Source organism: Melopsittacus undulatus, chromosome 1, assembly GCF_012275295.1.
Source record: "Melopsittacus undulatus isolate bMelUnd1 chromosome 1, bMelUnd1.mat.Z, whole genome shotgun sequence".
NCBI classification, from domain to species: Eukaryota; Metazoa; Chordata; class Aves; order Psittaciformes; family Psittaculidae; genus Melopsittacus; species Melopsittacus undulatus.
In genome coordinates this window covers 93,755,014-93,770,516 of record NC_047527.1, presented here as the reverse complement: position 1 = coordinate 93,770,516, position 15,503 = coordinate 93,755,014, and the positions used below count along the sequence as shown (strand labels likewise).

General features: G+C 38.2%; 1 long non-coding RNA gene across 3 annotated transcripts in view; it reads right to left on the bottom strand.

The window, feature by feature from the left end:
- LOC115946647 (uncharacterized) overlaps positions 1-15,503 on the bottom strand; it is a 251,053-nt gene that overhangs the window by 171,164 nt on the left and 64,386 nt on the right. The window lies entirely within an intron of this gene.

The window sequence follows — 15,503 nt, the reverse complement described above, 5'->3', positions numbered from 1 at the left end:
TTAGAATTTTTTTCCATGCATTCAATTGAAGTTGTGGCACATTCATCTGTGGTATGACTAGAACCACAAGAAATGCAGTTATTAAGAAGACTAATTATAGATGGAAAATCAACATGATATGCAAAAATAGAAGCATCAAAAAAGAAGCAGTCATCCCTAGCAGGTTTAATGATTTGGCAACTATGCTCTATCCACATGTTGACTTGTTAATATTATTTCACACTGTACATACAGAGAAACTTTTCAGTTCTCACATGAAAGGAATTCACATTTCCAAATTAAGGTTATATTTTACAGAAAGAAAAACATGCTAAATGTGAAACATGCCTTTTCTTACATGTTTTCTTCTATTTTCAATTTCCATTGGAAAGCCCTACAATTCCTTAGGTGTCCAGGTACAAAGACTACTTTAAAAATCCTGGATACAACATTCTTCAGAGCTGGATTTTGACTTTATAGCCACAACAAGAGTACATTAAAAAGCCCTGCTACTTACAGTAGGTATACTGTATCTCTGCAAAGTCCTCTCTTTCTAAATTAAATTGATTGATGTCTTGGCTTCACAAATGAAGATTTGGGAAGGGCTTTACCCACGCTTACTACAAGAATGATGACGAACGGCATGTGGGATATGCAAAACTGGTTAGAAAAAAAAGGCAGCTTAGGCAATCAGGAAGTATCCTACCAGGACTGACATCTCCTGGGCAGCCACGAGCAACCCATGCGCTGGTCTGCCCACATACATGGTTGGATCTGCAGCTTCCATGCACCTTGTCACCTACTGATTTGACCCTCGCCTGTCCATACCAACAAGGGAGAACAACACCTTCCAGCCTCCGCAGTGGATTTTTTAGGTGAGGCACAGCATGTGCAGAACTGGTCCCACCCTTTACACCTGAGGTTTAACTGCCATGGCCTAGCTAGCTAGGACAGTGACAGCAAAGTCCGGAGGTTGTAGGTGTTATAAGAGTGTCCTTCTCTTAGATGGAAGACCTCACAAGGCTAGATGGGCTCCATCTACCCGAGTTTGAAGGTAGGTTTCCTTCCCCTGTGAGGAAGGCCTGTCTTTGCTAATGAATATTCAGGAAGGGCTTTAGCCCATGCATTCTGAACAAGACTGTCATCTCCTGGATCAGTCTTGAGCAACCAGTGACACAACAGCACAGCATCAAATGTCTAGGCACGATTCTGACTTAGAGGCATTCAGTCATAAGCCCGCAGATGGTAGCCTCACGCCAGTGCCTCCTCGGCCAAGCACACACACCAGGCGTCTGAACTTGTGGTTCCTCTTGTACTGAGCAGGATTACTATTGCACAAACATCATCAGTAGGGTGAAACTAACCTGTCTCATGACAAAAACATGTGCTGCAAATGTTGCATGCATCTGCTTGATTAACAGTAACTATGCAGTAAGCCAGCAAATAAACCTTTCAGATTTCACATAGTGCAATTAACTCCCATGTCTGCAAAAATATCACCATTAACATCATGGGCAAAACGTACTTTCAAGGACACAGGAAAAGTACTTCTTAAGAGTATGCTAATAGTTCTGCCTTTATGAAGGACGTCATATTTATTGTGAATTACACATGTATCCCACCAGCAGGTCGAAGGAGGTGATCCTGCCCCTCTACTCTGCCCTCGTGAGACCTCACTTGGAGTACTGTGTTCAGTTCTGGTGTCCTCAAAATAAAAAGGACATGGTACTGTTAGAACAAGTCCAGAGGAGGGTGACAAGGATGATCAGGGGACTGGAGCACCTCCTGTATGAAGATAGGCTGAGAAAGTTGGGGCTGTTCAGCCTGGAGAAGAGAAGACTGCGGAGACCTCATAGCAGCCTTCCAGTATCTGAAGGGGACCTACAGGTTTGTTGGGGAAGGACTCTTCATTAGGGACTGTAGTGATAGGACAAGGGGTAACTCGTTGAAACTTAAACAGCAGAGGTTTAGACTGGATATAAGAAATTCTTTACTGTTAGGGTGGTGAGGTACTGGAATGGGTTGCCCAGGGAGGTTGTGAATGCTCCATCCCTGGCAGTGTTCAAGACCAGGTTGGATGAAGCCTTGGGTGACATGGTTTGGTGGGAGGTATCCCTGCCCATGGCTGGGGGGTTGGAACTAGATGATCTTGAGGTCCTTTCCAATCCTAACTATTCTATGATTCTATGATTATAATATTATCTTACTTAAATCTCACCTATATAAATGGAGAAGACTTGATAGTTGTACTATTACCCACAGTAGCTTTGGTCTAAAATTTTCACCTTACTCACCTTAGCTTTCTGAAATTCCAGTCAGATTAAACCAAGACCAGGCCACTTAGAAATACCATGCCAACTGTTTCTGTAAAACATGCTTTTAAAGCTCAAGCTTTTTCCAATAAAGTTAGAGAATCATAGAGTAACTAGAGTCTCTGCAAAAGGTGACCTTTTTCTTAAGATCATTGAAAAATGCAGGAAAAACAGAATACTTCTAAAGCACAGGCTGCTTACCTGAAGAAGCAGCCACAAAAATCATACCAACCAATGATAAAATGAAGTTGATGAAGGAACATGCCTAATCTATTTAACTGCAATTAGTTTCTGGCTTTAGAAGATACTTACCACTTGTGACTAATTAAAGCCACATTAGGTAGCAAATGAGAGACTATCAGAAACATTTGACTCAGAACGCTAGAGCAAGGTTATAACAAATAACAAAAACTTATGTGGAATTTTGTGCAGACTGGGGGTCCTCAGCCATCCCTATGGACTGCTGGTGGTCCCTACAGTTTCAAAAGGTGGTCCACAAAACGATCATGAAGAGGAAAAATTGAAACCATATTCATGAGAATGCAAATGAGAAAAACAACAGGAGGGAAATAAAGAAGTGGGTCAACATTCAAAGTTCAGTATGATGTTCATCTGGTCACGAATTAAAAACATTTTTTAACACAGCACAATGCTCTCCATAGACTTTTGTTTTGTTTTCTCTGAAGAAAAGTGGTCTTCTGATGAAAGACTGAGAAATAATTTTACAAACTATTAAAAAATAAATATTTTGAATAATATTTTAAAGCAATAAGTTATATATATTTGCAAATATACACCAGACACAAACATTTCTCAAAGGGGCAAAATCTCTGAAGTAAAAATAAGCAACAGAAAAACCCCATGACAGAACCAAAAATGTTTCCCTATTAACACTAAGTGCATGCTCAAGCAGCACCTTTGACAGTTATTGAGCAGACTTGTTCATGTACCAGCTTCCATATGCCTTAGTTTCAATACCAGGAGCTTCTGGGCAAGCAATCCAGATAGGCTGGTGTTTTCTAGCCTGGAGTTCAAGAGCATCACCAGCTTATCAACCAGGACTCACTGCCCACTTCCAAAGCCCAAATAAAGCAAAAGACAAAGCTAATATCAAGATCTAATCTTAAAATTAGATTTTTTTTTCTGTTTGATTTCTTATACCAAGCAGGGCAGTTGCATTCGTCAATTTTAATTAGTTTTCCTTCCCAAAGAAATTGATGCAAGTATCTCTTTGCTCAGATAATAGTGCTGCCTGAGGATAGCAGTCCTAAAATGATGGGAGTCAAGATCACTGCAACCAAAATTCTACCCTCTCCTCATACTCTCTGTTAAAGACAGGAGAGCCCTCAAGGATAAGAGCATTGCCCTGAGGAACATCTCAACCCTTCCACTGCTTGCTTGAGTGGAAAGAGACAGTATCCCAACCACCAGCAGCCAATAGAAATTATACCGAGTGAGGAAGGCCCCTGCTAGCCTCTCTGCTCTTCCTAATTCCAGGGCAGTCTTGCCAATGAAGACAAGACAATGAGGTTTCTTTATGCAACTGAAGAGAGTCATCCTGGAAATCCTCTCTTTCTGCCAGGAATCATTAAAATCAGTATGTGCTTGTTTTGGAAAATGTACATGCTCTTCCAGAGCAATGAGATATAGCATCTGGGTATTGCTGGCTATCAGGCTTAGTCCCAGCATAACTGTATCTTAACATGATGTCCCTTTTCCCTTCACACCAAGCAAAGCTTTGGGGAAGAAGATTGTGTAAAATGCATCAGAAAATTTCACTTCCTTCATAAATACAGTTGTTGCCTCCTAACAGAACTAGACTAGGAATTATTTTGGAGCAAAAGATTATCTGTAGGCCAGGGACTAAAGTACTACCATGAAATAGGTCAATCCCATCCTTTGTTACTGTTTCAAAAGTACAATAACAGCAGGAAGGGGGGTCAGGGTGGAATAATCATTTGTTAACAATTTTAATAGTAAAGCTTTATTGGTTTTCCCTATGGGTTCTCATACTTATTATAGTGAAATTAAGCATTTTTTCTCCAAGTGAACCCTTGTTAATCCTTTTATTTAGGTTCAGAGCTGCAGTACATGACCCTGCAAGAACATTCATCTACAGTCACAGCTGGAGATGCAGACTCACTGGCTTGAAGGAATTAATTTCTTCGCAAGGCAGAAGCAGCTGAAAGGCCAAATGCTTATCTACAGGAAAATCTGAATTTCACCAACTTATACAAAGAACGGGATGAAATAAAACCATGTAATTGGACACTTCATCAAAAAGCAGATGTAAAAAAATACTTAGACATATCAGAAAATACGACCGGGGCTGAGGGTGGGGGGAGATGGAATCTAAAGGTCTGCCATGCCATAAAACAATCTTTAGTTCTTAAAAAAAATTAAAAATCTGAATTTTAAAACCAGATTAAATTTACCTTCAATGAACTGTGCCACTAAGAGACCCCTAGATCCCTCAGACAACTGGCCTCAACTTCATCCACCCAGCTTTTCTATTACCTAGTACCTTTGACAGTCATTTGCTCCCTTGCAAGATTTACCTGAAGCCAGTTATAACAGAAGCGAAAAGCCTGTTCTTGCTTCAGCTTGGTTATCAACTTCTCAGCCCATTTTCTCCCATGGAAGTAAAAGGCAATACAAATGTGAAGAATGATGGGAAGTCAGAGGCCATATGACTCGGCATAATGCACAGTCGAGGCAAAATGCAAAAAGTTTGCCACAAACAAAAAACCAACAAAACTACAAAACAGAAGCAAGCCACCAGGTCAACAAGTGTAAAAAGATATTGAAACGATGCATGAGTAGGCAGAACTTAAAGCATGAGAGACAGCCTGCACTTGGAAGCTAAAATTTGGACCTTCCACTTTTGATGGTTTTCAAGAAAATACTTCAAAAGCAGGTTTTAATCATTTTTGCAACATTAAGAAACAAAACTGCTAAGGTAGTGTTCGGATTCAACACTTCTTACAACAAGCTTTAGATAAGTACTCCCTAGGTGCATCACATAGCCGTTTTACACAGAATGTATTTAGAGACCTATATTGCCTTGATCATGCATGCATACATTTTTTACCATTTTAATGACATGAAAGTTTGGCCCATTAAATTTATCAGAAATATTTGCATACCCACAAACATTCACAGCAATTTCTTTTGAATGTATGGTGCTGAAATTTTTACTTATGTTTTTTAAAAGCTGAGCATCCCTGACACTTCTGAGACCTCAATATCTTGAATTTTTCAAATCACTGTGTTCCTAATAAAGGAATAAAGAGACACAAAAGCTTCATTTAATGAAAATAATTTAGAAGCAGGGTTTTGTTTTGGTTTTTGCTTTGTTTTTTGGTTTGTTTTTTTTTTTTTGCAAGGAGAGTTTAACACAGAAAAATGAGAGTACTCTTAATTCTTGCCCACATTTTCACTTTTCAACTTGCTTGCATTTTCAAAAGACATTTGCAGCACATTATCTAGGAAAAAATATTACAGCCACATCGGGACTCTTGCAAACCTCTATCTGAAATAGAAGATAAGCAGCTTTTTACTAGAACTGTTAAATAAGTGGCAACTGTCTAAAAAATTAATTAAATCATACGAATGTTTATTTTACTCTACTAGTCCATTTAGCATAACTGCCCTTAAAACTGTGTTCCCACAGAGACCCAACTTAGATGATTCAGGTCAGACTTGACTGATTAAAATTTCTTTTTCACACTGGCATAGGGCATCCACTAAGGAATCCATATGCAGGAAAGAGCAAGCACTGTTCAGTCTTTGGAGATTTCCCTGCTGCTGGTTTTTTTGGATGAGAAGGACAACATTTCAGCAGGAAAGACCAAAGGGAGTACAGAGCTCCTCCGCACTGGAGCTTGTTTTAAGTACTACTTGCTAACCAGCTTTTTTCTTAAAAGACATGTCAATATAAATTCATATTAAATTAATATCGCTACGCATATTGTTATCATCACCTTATAAAGAACGATGCAGTAATGATGTTCAGATGCTTTTTCTCATCTAGCTTTTCCTTAATAGTGATAATTCCACAAAGGAATAATTCCCTAAGCAGAACCTAGCAGGTTACACATGGATTAGAGTGGTCTTTGAAGATGAGCCATGCCAACAGCACTCACAAGTAAGGATGTGGGCAATGAAACCATAACTTTACAGAGATATTAAGGAACCCCATCAGTAACCCAGCTGATCTGGTATCCTCACATTGCCAAAGTCAGAAAACTAAACCTATGCTTCTTTCCAAAGTGCAAAAATAATAGTCCTCAAATTAAAAGCTGACTTAATTCACTGACAAAAGTCATCATAAGCTCTAATGGCACCACCTCCCCCTCCTTTTTAATTTTGTTCTTTTCATTATCATTATCCCAGGTGGCTTTCAGGAAGTCCCTGCAAACTAGTCACTATTATGAAGATGGCCTATTTTAATCACAGTCCCTTGACAAGAATAGCTAATTATCTAACTTTTCTGTCTGAACTACGAGATGGTTTTAGTTCTATACTTAACTTACTTTTAGTCTTCAGTAAGTAGTGACATTTGCATATTAGAAAGTTTCTACAGTGACACAGAACAGAAATAATACCAGGACCAGTACCAATACTTCAGATATCAGCAGATTAGAAACATGCAAGCACTGCATTCTTCCACTAAGATAATGAAGCCACTTAAGATGGCAGATATCTTTCACATTTTCCTTTCTTATTTGACTCACCAAAGGCATGCCAGCTTTCTGTTTTGCTGACAGCTCACCATCTTCACACTGCCTTCTCCTCTGAAGCTGAAATCACCCTAGTGCTGAGAGGCAGAGGAGAAACCTTGTGAGTATCCATTTCTACAAGGCATGGTGCACTGCAGACATGGAACAGCAGGGAATCTAGCCCAAGTGCATTGAGGCAGCATTTACCCTGGCATACTAAGAAAATGCAGCTGTGTCTGACTGAAAACAGTGGAGATCAACCAAAATCAAAAAAAAACCAAGTCAAGACCAGAGATCAGCCCAGTAAAAGAGTTTGTGCACAGACTGTATTTCAGGCAGGCAAAAAACACTGGATACTAACCATGGCAAACATATTCCTTACGAGTCACACTCATGAAAACTGCAGGCATTTGCTTCTTCTACCCTTCTCACTATACTCAAATTCCAGAGTTTATTACATATACATATTCTAAACTGCCAAAAATATTTTTTTCAAAAAAATAGTAACAATGCAAACATTGACTTTTTTCTCCTATGGGTTACAGTTCCTCTGAATAACTGTAACTATTCAATAATGTTGCAACATTCACTACAAAATAATTGAAAAGCTTAGATTTGGGAAAAAACTCCTATGGCCATGAGCAATACAGGAGTTACAACTTGATTTCTATTTTTGTTTTTTGGGTTTTGTCCATTGGTTTCACTTTTTTTTTTGTGATTTGAGTTTCTGGGGTTTGGGTGTGGTTTTTTTTTTAATGAGTCTATTATCTTGATCCAGAAAAAATGGAAAAGCACACAACATATAAGAAAAAAAAAAAACCCAAACAACATTAAATTCAAGTTCCTAAAAGGACACCACAAGAAATGGCAAATAAGATGCCAAACAGTAATTGTTGTTATTTTTTGTCTATGTATCTTTAGATAGTTACTCACTTTTAAACACCTTCTCTAAAAGGTTTAAGATATATTTCTAGAACATAATCTTTTAGTCATATTAATGCTAATAATACATAGGCTTAATTGAATTATGCTGGTAGCAAATTCAGAAGGGAGAATTATTGCATTTTTTTTTTAAAAAAGATGGTGTTCTAATCCCCAATAAAATTAGCTACTTCAGTGAAGAACAACACTATCGTATTACCATAGTTATACTATAGCAAGCACCATCAGATAAGCATCTCTTGGTACCATCACAACAGCATAAAGATGTCCAAGCATAAATAATAATCAGGGTGTCTTTCTTGATTTTACAACAGCAACTCTCAGGCAGGGCAGCAGGACAGAAAGGCTGATGAAGCACCTATCACTCCAGAGATCAAACTGATTTTTGCTAGTGTAATAGCCATCACAGCTTCCATTTTTAAGACTTCTCATTTCTGAATATATTGTTGTAAAGATGCTCACTGAATTAACAGAACACCTTTAAAATGGCAAATTTTATAGCTCTTAAGCTTGGTTTCCAAAGTTGATCTTCTCATCTCTTAGTGTGAACTAAGTCATGTTTTATTTTTTACCACTATAGTACAACTGAAGTCAGTTCTTGGAACTCGGATAAAAATGCAAACCAAACAAAATTTCTTGCCGTTTTTTAATATTTGCTTGAAGGTATTTATGTAGCATTTAGATAAGCAGACCTTCCTAAATGGAAATGTAATTTACTTTCACAGGGTCCACAGCATTAAGCTCACAACAACCAAAGATTGCATTATTTTTGGTAACATACAGCATTTTTGGAGCCAACTTAAGAGTCAGTGCTGAGCATAAGAGGTCTTGGGAAGCTGACTCGAGCAAGACTTGCAAAGACAATCTCTAGTTATATTTCACAGAGCCATAGGTCCTCCTGAAATAGAAAACAAAGTTAACTATTGCCAAGAAAACTAAGTTTGCTTGATTTTTCCCTTATACTGCTGTTTAATGCCCAGTTAACCAACTTGGGTTCTGACCCATTTGTAACACTGCAGTGTCTGCTGCCATTCCTCAGTTTCAGTTTCATAAAATCAGTGGATGGGTGACTGCAAGTTACTATTTAAAAGGAATTTTCCTAGATTGGTCAGCTTCTGTCACAGTCATTTGGTCAAGCAGCAGCATAAATGAAATTTCAGCTGCCTGCATCCCAGCCACTAGGCAGCCTTAGCAAGTCAGCTCTAAGCTACCTCATTAACTGAGCTCAGCTTCACACACTCTCCTCACCTAGAGGAGCCCCTAGCTACATCCCAGCATCAGGACAGGACAAGATCCCTGTCTTTTCCATACATCCTTGTTTCCACAGACCCAGATGGAACTTAAAACCATTGCAAACAGGGTTAGGGGACTGAGGTATTCTGCAGCATGCTTCTGATAGCAAAATCAGACACTGCTTGGATGTCCTGCAGCTTCAGTTCCCCACTTAAACAAAAAGCTCCTTCACCTCAAAAGTGATATAAAGTTCAACCTATGAATGAAAATAAAGAACACAAGTAATAACGCGTATTCAGGCAAATATTGACAAAGGGTAACAATTTCAAAGTGACTCAACTACACTGAGTCCTCCTGAGTCATTCATCTGAGGGATATCCACCCCATGGAGACTTTGGAAGAAAGTCTTGACTATCCCACAGCATCTCCTTATGCATATGTATGCTGTCTGTGTCCATTCTACCATCTGAATCACTTCCTGTGTGTAACTTCATTAACTGGAAGCCTCCAAAAAAAAAAAAAAAGAAAAAAGAAAAAAAAAGTGTTGATGGGAATCTTAAAAAAAACCACAAGAATTACAGCTAGAAATCACACAGATAACATTTTTTTTTCTTGACCAAGACTACCAGATGTTTCAACTGTAACAGACAGAACCACAACAGCATATGTAAGCTATGCACATTAATACTAAACATTTCCTTCCTTTCTTCATGAAAGGATTCAACTGATCGAATGAGACAAGAAATAATTTGCCTTTTATTTTCATCCATCCTTAGTACATATCACTGCACAGTTCTTTAAGTGCCAACAGTCTGACATTCTGTATGTAAAGACCTGTGCTCCTGCAGACATATATAACATTGTGTTAGAAATCTGATTTACGGCCATATCTTAACATCATCTAATAAAATGACTAACATGGGTGATATACAACAAAATCACAAGCCCTCTAGATACAGACCAGCCTAGGCAAGCCACATGAGTTATGTTTAATACTTGAAGGAACTGATGAGGTAATTCCTTCAATAAATTACCAAGAAAATACACAGCATTAAATCCTAACTCACACTTTATCCTACATAGCAGCAGGATGGTCTTACTAATTGGAATCTGCAGAACATATGGACTGGAATACATCCCATCATCCAGCACCTCAAACTATACACATTAAGTTACTAAGCTTTAACACACTATTTACAAATTGCCTTATAAATGCAGAGCTGCATTTTACATTATTAAAGTGTACAAGTAAGAAAAAAAAGGAAGCTTTATTAACAGCAACTAATGCAAACAAAGACATGTAGTCCAAAGAAATTCATGACAATACTGCCTTCCAATTGAAGCTAAGCAAGGATAGGGGCTCTACGATCCCTTTTTTATATAAAACAGATTCAGATTTTTTTTTCCTCTGCTTTCCCATTTCCTGACAGCATCCTTGTGTGAGGAAGCCCACGAGCCTTTGAAGCCGCCACCCAAAACAAACATGAGTCTTTATAACACTTGCAATCTTCTGATTTTTGGCCACCCACTGAGAATCTAACAGGATCCCTTGTTTGAAGGCCAACACAGATTAATACTAGCAGGGGAAAAGAAAAAGATGTGGTCTAAATATAATAATTACATAATATTTTCCTAATGAAATATAAAGCTGCTTTAATCTAAACAATATGATAAGATCTTGATTAAACAAATTTGAAGAACAGGCAATATTCATTAATTTAGCAGAGTGAAACCAAAAGAAGCAGAAAATCTTTTTCAGTGTTAAGACAAAAATTCAAAAAAATCTCTTAGATAAGCAGGCAGTACCACCTTAATTTTGACACCTCTCCTAAAAGGGCATTCACTGGAGACACACAAACCTGCAACCGTCATAACTGTTTTTAAAGGCAATCAAGCACTATTACTGAGAGCATGCTGTATACAGGGCCAGGGTGTTGAAATCCCAGAGAAGTAGAACCAAGCACCAAGAAGTGGCTGCCGAAGTTTCTGGAATCCCAGAAACATGTTTTGGGAAGTTCTTTTCACCGCAGCTACTGTTTCTGCTGCAAGTGGAACAGTATAGGATGTGCCATTGTACAGGTGGCATAGTTCAGTGTCAGAAAGATACTTCCATCCTATAATAGAATATGCCTCCCACAACTTTAAACATTTTCACTGTTGATCAGACATGGATTTAGCAGTACAGCTAAAAAGATATTATCTTACCACCATCTAATAGGGTGGTGTGATCCTATTTATCTCGCATGATAGATATACAACTTCACAGCCCCTTTTTATCTCCCCTTCACTGACATTTCTGTGAGCATTTTAATTTCTAGTTTGCCAGGAAAATTTCATTCAGAAAGATCCTATAGGTTGTTTTGAGAGAAAACCTGGATATAACTCCAATTTAATTTCTCTTTAATACAACTTTACGCAACCCTAGGAAGTCCTTCAAACACAAACCTTACACTTTCATAGATTTTATTATTAAAAACAACCCATAACTTGTAGGCATTTCAAACTCTCACATGCAGTTGCAGTAATTTATCAACATCTATGTTTATCATACTACAGCTGTTTTTCAAAATCATCTTTAAAAGATCCTTCAGAAGTGCACTGCTATGTTATATCATAACAACAGCTTAATATTAATTACAGTCATTAACTGCAAATACAGATACTGAAATAATGCTCAACCTGAAGTCATAAAATAAACAGGAAGAAACACTGATCCAGGCATATGGATATATATCAGCCATAGCGGCAGCTCAAACTGTCAATATAATAAAGATGAGTAAAAATGGCATGTCCGGAGAGGAAACACCCTAGGTGGAGGCCTTAAAAAACATTCTCCTTTCCTTATGCCTTCTGATTTGGTAGCAACTCCTGACAGTATAGAATCCTTTGATCTCCATTTATTACTGCAGCACCTGCATCCCAGGGCTGGGTTTTCCCTTGTGTTCTTAAAAAAAAAAAAAAGAAAGTACCACAGACACACTAATCCTGTCCCCCAAAGGTCACAAGCAGAGCATTACTGTTGAGAAAGCTCAGTTGCCCACTCTGTTCCGTTTAAACCTTGCTAACTAGGTGTTCATCTATGCAAGCAGAGTCTTACACATACTTACAAGCACCAAAGGTCTGTTGTGAAAGCACATCTGTGCGTCATATCAGAAGGTACAGTGGCAAAATATAGCCAAAATTATTGCAAAGTGTCCATGCAGTCTCTTAAGAAAATCAAGGTTTTTTAACAGAGGATAAATAGGCTGTTAGACACACCACTTCTGCAATGAAACAGTATGGTACACACATACAATATAGGTCACGTCAAAAGTGGGAGAAAGTAGTGATATGAAATAGTTACACAGAAATGAATGCCAAAGAACATGCTTAGCAAATCAGGGCAATGAATATTTGATACATAGTTACAACCCTAATCTATTTCTTTAAAGTGTGAGAACAACAATAATTGTATTTCCTGTAAGAAGGTTCTGGATGTTAAATGAGGAAAGGTAGGAAATTGTATATAGGAAGTGCATTGTATGTACTGCAGTGTCCTGATTCAAATACCAACATCAGGATCGAGAGTCCACTGACAGCAGGAAGGCACGCATATGCAAAATAAATCTGGGACCACTTGTACATGCTACTCAAAACACCACCTATAGGAACAGATCTTTGCATCATGCAATTAGGTTTGCAACAGGGTACAAGGCAAACTGGTACAACACTTCATATCCTCAGCTACCATTGATCAGTGCTATTATTAGATCAGTTCATAGAACTTATTCAAACACAGTCATAGAATGTTTGAAGTTGGAAAATTCCAATGCTCCTACCATGGGAAGGGACACTTCACATTAGACCATGTCACCCAAGACTGTCCAACCTGTCCTTGAACACTAATATTCAAATAATTATTAGAAAAATAAATGAAACTTGTATACATTTTAAGTATAAATCGATCTTAAATTTATTTCATTATGCTTAGGGGGGTCTTATTTATATTTTTATGATATGTTATAATTATATATATTTTTGCAAACACAGGCTATTATAACACACAGTAATTCATTGTGTGAGCAGACATGGTACTAGGAAAACACAACTGTCATCTTTATTCTCCTACACTGTGTATGACTGCCACTCTCACGATACCAGGCAGTGCTGCTGAAAGCTCATATGGAAAGAGAAAGATTTTCCTAAAGGAAACATCTTGAATATATGTTAACTGCTGAAAATCTAAGAATGATGCTCAAAGTTACCAGTTTTATTAAAAACAGAAAACACAGAATTTGCACACAGCATGGAAAGAAGTGGCTAAACTTGTCCATTTCTTGCTAAATCTTTTTTTTTTTTAATTCTGTACAAAGAATGGGAGATTCAGCCTGACCCATTTTGCTCCTGCCTCATCTTCCCTCTGTCGTGTGAACAGAGTGAAAATACTCTCTCCTCACTCACTACATATTCCCTATAAAGCAATACATCAGCTGAACAACGCACATCGTCTCAATGAAGATATTTCATGGCCATCTTTCAAACTGAATCTTTTTTCTGCTACTGACTTATATAGTGCTAGATACCACTTGCATGGGATATGAAAAATTACCATATATACCTCATGAATAAGGAAGCCCTCATGTGGGGTTTTGGCAATTCAAAGGCATCTCTTACCAGTAACCAGAATGTAAAGTAACCCTCCTCCCCTGAAAGTTTTCTTTTACTGGGATATTTGTTTCAAATTCATCCAAAATGAATCAATCAACCAACAAATCTAAACCAGCTAAACTACCATTTACAAATGCAATCTGGCCATGGTCAAACATTTGGCATTTTTATTTGCAAGGATCAAAAGGACTTCCAGAGTAAAGCACTTTCAAAGGCCCTTGGTGCAAGCTCAGTGTGTTGAAACTCCTCACTAACAACATTAATATATTCCTTTCTGTGAGATCCAGTTCTGCATTCCCCATAGAAAAGTACATCAATTTCTTAAATAAGCAACCCATATACAGTTGCTTCCAGCTGCTTGTAAGCAGATGAAACTGAAAATACTTCAAACCTGGAGGCTGGAACCAGCTGCTATCTTTATAAAAAAAACATTTGTTTCATCCCAATATCCTCATCGATATGATAAAAATAAATATTCTCACAATCTGAAAGAGTCTACTCCATTCCTCACAGAACAAGAATTAACCTGTTATTTGCAAGAAAGCATTCTCTGCTCTTAGAGACTAGGATAGTAATAAGAAAAAATTATAAAACACCAATAAAATTTATATGGATTAAATTAAAAAGGAGAAAAAGAAAACCCACAAAAAAACAGTGTTATGTCTCTCTCTGGTATTTCTAAAAACCTTACTGAAATTGAAAGGAGTTGACCAGAACTTGTTCTGTGGGGTACTTAACATTGTGATATTGAAAAAAAAATATATCAACTGTCATACTTGAGATTCACAAAATAGAACTTCCTTGTAAGGTAAAACCATCTATCTTCTGTAACCCCATGCAGGATTTTAAAAAAGACCATATATGGAACATTTCATGTGTTCTGACCACCAAAAGCTTTCATTTCTACACCAGAAGTCACCTACCTATTAATACTGGGGGGCAGGAGTAAGCATTAATGCAATACAAAAGCACATAAAGCATCCTTTATTAAAAGGAAAAAAAGTGCCAATGACTCCTCCTCAAAGACTACAGGGACCACTTCTCCACAGCCTTCATGTCCTTGGGAATTCTTCCTCCCACTCACAAAGAAATAGTAGGACTGTAACAGACAGCACTTGCTTACTTGGAAGAAAAAAAGGAAAAAAGAAATATTCAGTGTGTCTCTAGCTGCTTTTTGAGTGATTTGATCTCTGGCAAGAAGCCTAACGGCAGCTGCCACAGTGTGTCAGCTCCCCACAGACCTAGATGATCTATGGGATCGTGGTTTGGGAATCTTCAGACCAGGTCATTAGGAAAAAGCCATTACTAAAGAAGTTACAAACCCCAGCCAGTGACAGCAAGCAGCTTTAAGCAAAAACTTCCTTTCTAATTAAAGCTATGTTTGCACTCCAGTTAAACACTCACATTTAGTAAGTCTCACACAAAAGGATCCTAGAGAAAAACACGCACTAAATATTTATTTTAATTTAAATACAGGATGACTCAGTTTTGGGTAGGGCTGACAGCAATTCCCTGCTGGCAGGCAGGTCAGGGATCAGCGATGAGAACGGCCGAGCTTGGCTGAGAGTCCCATGGCGGAGGCAGCCCAATGCCGGAGCTGCGGCCAGCGCCTCTCCTTCCCACAGCACTCCCTCAGCCCGTGAGAACAGCTTGGGCTGGCCTGGCTTCA